The 5,068-nt window shown below is 37.3% G+C and overlaps 1 protein-coding gene across 1 annotated transcript in view; it reads right to left on the reverse strand.

Annotated features, from left to right (window-relative positions):
- LOC148646745 (NACHT, LRR and PYD domains-containing protein 3-like) overlaps window positions 1–5,068 on the reverse strand; it is a 2,700,574-nt gene that overhangs the window by 2,648,145 nt on the left and 47,361 nt on the right. The gene's annotated exons all lie outside the window — the stretch shown is intronic.

Below are 5,068 nucleotides of genomic sequence, written 5' to 3' on the forward strand. Positions count from 1 at the left end.
TTATATGTTTATTTATGTTCTATAACAAGTGTACAGATATTGCTATACTTTGATGAGCCACACAATTAGTTTAATGATCTCTCCCTGTATGCAGTAATAATGTCTCATATGATTTCAGAATACACTATTGCCTCAAACCCCTACAGCGCATAAACTAGTTATTACCATCATTACTGTCAAGCATGGTGGTGACAACACAATGTTAAGGGTCTGCTTCTGATCAGCAGGGATGGTTGTCAAAACTGAATGGGAAATGAAAAGTACAAGGGTGGCAAGCTAGCACAATGGCTAACATTGCTGCCTCAGAGAGCTGGGGCGTTAAATTCAATTTCTGGGATGCAATATGTATGGATGTCTGAAGACATGCTGGCAGGTTATGGGAAAATTGGCTCTGGAGTACGTGTGTCTGTGTTTGTGTCTGTGTGTGTCCCATACAGGGTGATTTCAACCTTGCTCCCAGTGCTTCCTGGGATAGTCTCCAAGCCACCATGCCCCTGAATTGGTAAGAGGTTACTGAAAATGAGTGAGTGAATGGTACATAGTATTGACAAATCAAAAAGAAAAAAAATAAACTTTTCAGGTTTTTAGCTGATGACCTAAAACTGGGATGAAAAGTCACCTTTTAGAAGGAGAATGCCTTGAAAGACACAGGAAAACACTGGAGTGATTTAGGAATAAGAAAGTATATGTCTTTGAGTGACCTAGACCCTGACTTTGAATGAAAATTGGTGGCAAGAACTGATGATTTTAGTTGATTAACTTGACAGAGCTAAACTACAGTAAGTTAATAAATAAGAATGTGCATTCTTTCACTCTTGCAGACCTCTTCCACGGAATAAGGAAACATTTTTCAATCATGTCTCCCCATGCTGTCTTTGTAGTTTGCTTCTGATTTATTCTGGGAATAGGTGTGTACAGGCGAAAGAATTTCAAAAATGGAAGACATGTTTTCTCATGAGCAAAACATATTTGGCAGGAACAGGAAAAATAGGTGAAAATTGCATTATCCCATTGAACAAAGCTGGTAGGCACTTATCCAAACCAGATAATAGTAGTTACTGTGGCTAAAGGTGTTTCCACCAAATATTGACTCAGGAGGCTGAATACATATGCACAACATATTTTCACTTTTGCAGAATTTGTCAGTTTGAGTATTCATGGTTTGTTTAAATATATTCACTTTAAAAATGTGTACACATTATCTGTAATTCAACAAAACAGGACATTATAGGAAAGAGATGAATGTTATTTTAAGACACTGCATGCTAGGTTTTCTTAGTTACCAACAACTAAAAGCTCAGTTCTGACAGGTGTACAGTTGCTCTTCTCCGCCTCCATTAAGATTCAATCATGATGGCTTGTGGTTCTGGGAACCATACAGTGCTGCTTCTTACACAAACTCCATTATGCTAAAGACTGTGTTTCTTCCTGTGGGAGAATTCTACTCTGTCTAGATTTCACACAAAGAATGATGACTTTCTGTAACATGTTTAATGTCGCGGAGCCCTGTCACACAATTAAGGGATTTAGTGTGTTCTAAAAATACATTTTTTCTCTCGTAGCGGTCATGTCCTATATTCTAAAAACTAGCCGTGGGGTGGAGGGAATGTTTTGTGGCCTAAAGTTCCATAAAGTAAAGCTGTAGGATTATATTTTAATTTATATTTGTAGTTTTATACTATATTTCTGGTTAATAGTATAGTCTGCCACATCTTTTTTAGGTATATTGCATATTAAAATGTTGACATGTGTTGACATTTCTGGCATAAGACATTTTTACAGGAAGAACAGCCAGCTAGACCTTATGTGCTCCTGTGGCACAGCAAAGCATAATTTTGTTTTTCTCTTAAAGTTCTGCTGTAAGCCCAATGTTATTTTCCTTTTTTCTATCCTTTCACAGCTGCGCGAGACTGCAATTTCGGCGCCTCTATAAGAATTCTTCACTCTGCCACAAGGTGTACATTCGCCCAACCTCACTAAGAGCTCCAGAGCTAAGGCACATTTTTCTCTGCTCTCTCAAAGCGCCTGTAATTCAAACACTCCAAGCATGCATTTTTGTTTCTTCTCTCCCTTTGCTTTGGAGCACATTTATTGCCTACAAAATTGCCAAGCTGATCTCACACCACTACCTCTGTTCTCCTCTCGAGGGCATTGACTCAAGCCGCTGTTCATATTTCTTTTTAAAGAAAACATAACCTGTAAGTGAGATCAAAGAGCAAACAGCTCTTATTTGTCCTGAGGATGTTTATCTTTTGGAATTTTAATTATTCTTCCTGGGAAGTACTGTAGCTCTTTAGCAGTTAGTATTGTTACAAATGGGGAGTTACAAAACTGGTGAAAATCAGCAATTGACCGAGCAGTTTAGTCAATCAGTGAAATAATTATTCATAACCCCCAACTTTTAAGTGATTTCTAGCAATAAACCCAAGTGGCTGGTATAATTAGAGGCACATGAATTATTTGTTCTCCGGCACACCTTTGTTCAGAGGAGTGATAATCCCTGCACACTTGGTTAAAAAAAAATATTTATTATAATTGCAAAATACAAGCTACACTACACAGAACATACAACAAACAAAGTTACTTTATGTACAGTATTTACAAACAAGGCGTTTCAGAGGCCTAACATTCTGGTCACCCAGAAAACCCCAGAATGTTACTATGTATTAAGCAAAAGAGAATCTTCTAATTTTCTTTAAAAATATATTAATTTCAGCATTCTTTGTATTTTTTTATTTACAAAAAGGGTAACTAGAGTAGACTGTTAAGATTAAAAAACACAAAGCCCAATGCATCATGATTTCAATCTTGGACAAAACAAAATGCACAGACTTTGCAATAGGATGAATTATTTTGCAAGGCAAATTTGTACTACAAATAGAAACTGCTTGAAGATAAATATTAAATTAACACACTTATAAATACTATGTTATATAATATATACTACGTTATATTATATATTTAAATGGTTGTTTGAAAATAAATTATACATAAAATCCATTTCTGGATGCACATCCATACTAACAATAAACATCTGCAGAGTTCATTTGGTGTTCTATGTATCTGTGCTTCAGCTAAAAATGGAAAGAAATAAACTGAATAACACTACAGATTTACCTACAATACTATCTATTCTATAGCAGTGTTAGGAAATGTTTACACTATGAGTTGGTTGAGGTGCTCTTTCAATAACTTTTAACCCTACCAGTATGGAATCATTAATGAACTGGATATGTATTACCAAAGTAGGAGAGAACATTGTTAGCCTGAGGACCCCACAATAAACAAATTCAAAATTTTCTAAAATAAATAGGGGACAGGCAGCACTTTGAGTGATGATTTTTCACTGATTTTACTGCCAGGTTTTGGGTACTGCCTGGGGTCACTACTGAACTACTGTGTATAACTAGTCTGACTTAACTCCATCTGCTTATTGAGCACCAGCACCAGGCCATTTAGGATGCCATTTGAGTGTTTACTGAGGAATCCTGGTCACAGCTGGTAATGACACAACTGATCAAGGTCTGAGGAAGTGATATGAGGGGTACAGGGCTCAGTCTGTGCTTTGACAAAATGCCTTTAAAGTTTCAGAAGTTAAAACACATAATGAGATTTTTTTTTCTTTTTATATTGTTGATATTCAGTGAAACTGCCACTGCTGTGATTCTTGTATCTGCAGCAGAAGAACATGAACACTGTGGAACCCCTATGCTGTTTGTTGTCATCCTGTTTGTGAGCCCTAAAGAGACCCAGCCAGCTAATTATCAGAGGGTGAAGTGGATCTGAACAGGCTCTCAGGTGTTTGGGACATTGCAGTGGTCACTGTTGTGTGGACAGCTGAGGACACCACTGGACAGTTTGGAGCTGAAAACATGGCTATTGGTGCGGCCAGTTTTAATCGTATATTATTTTAATTAGCTAACTGCTGTCACAATCAAGTTACTGGCAACGTTTTACTGATATGAACAAAGATTGGGGATATGTGGTCCAAGTCAGAAGACTCAGACTTAATTCCTTTAAAACCTACTGAGTTCTATTTTTTTGTGCCACCTGGGCTCTCAGTTACATATTTGGACTAACTGTTAAATCAACAGCATCATTGTAATACCTACTGTATGTGTACAATTAGGTTGTGTTCTGTTTTATCAGTAACTGTACCTTTAATTAAGTTAATATTTAGAAGAATCATCTGTAAAAGATTTTAAAATACATATTTATCTGGGATAACATTGAGGTTAATCTTTAATTGACAGTTTGTAACAGAGAAAAATAAAAGATGAAACAGGAAATACTTCTCAAACTAGGCTTGTCTTTTTTGTCACATATTTCGGTGGAATCGAGGTTATGTTTCAAATGAAATGCTGGCTTCCAGCCACGGACCTTGGCCTTTTATCTTGCCGTCAACTGTAGACATGAACATTGTATGTAAATATGGAGAGCACTGCAGCCTCCAGATGTATAAATACTCTGTGTGGAACAGTTGGACTAGTATACATCTCCACACTGAGGAACATCTGAGACAGGTGAGTATGTACAGGACACATTACGGTAAACTGCTAGTGTAAAAGGCCTAAATATGAACTAACTTCAACAATATTATTGAGGTTCTAGTGTGTACTAGTATACACTGAGGAGCGGTGGCACTGTGGCTAAGGATCTGTGCCTGTGGCTGGAAGGTTGCTGGTTCAAATCCACAGTTGGCAGAGAAATCCTACTCTGTTGGGCCCCTGAGCAAGGCCCTTAACCCCAACTACTCCAGGGGTGCTGTACTGTACAATGGCTAACCTGGTGCTCTAACCCCAAGCTTCTCTCCCTGTCTGTTTCATGGAGAGCAAGCTGGGGTATGCAAGAAGATGAATTCCTAATGCAGGAAATTGTATATGGCCAATAAAGTGATCTTATCTTATCTATCACTGTATTTGATAATATACACAACTAGACTATCCATACTTATTCTATAAACTTGTGCATGAAACCTTTTTTTTAATATCAGCTACTGTGTTGCATGCAATCGTAATAGAGAATTATAAAAATATTCCTTTGTTTAACCCTTGGATCACATTTCTTC

This window comes from Lepisosteus platostomus, chromosome 16 (genome assembly GCF_059453375.1).
Source record: "Lepisosteus platostomus isolate fLepPlt1 chromosome 16, fLepPlt1.hap1, whole genome shotgun sequence".
NCBI lineage: Eukaryota > Metazoa > Chordata > Actinopteri > Semionotiformes > Lepisosteidae > Lepisosteus > Lepisosteus platostomus.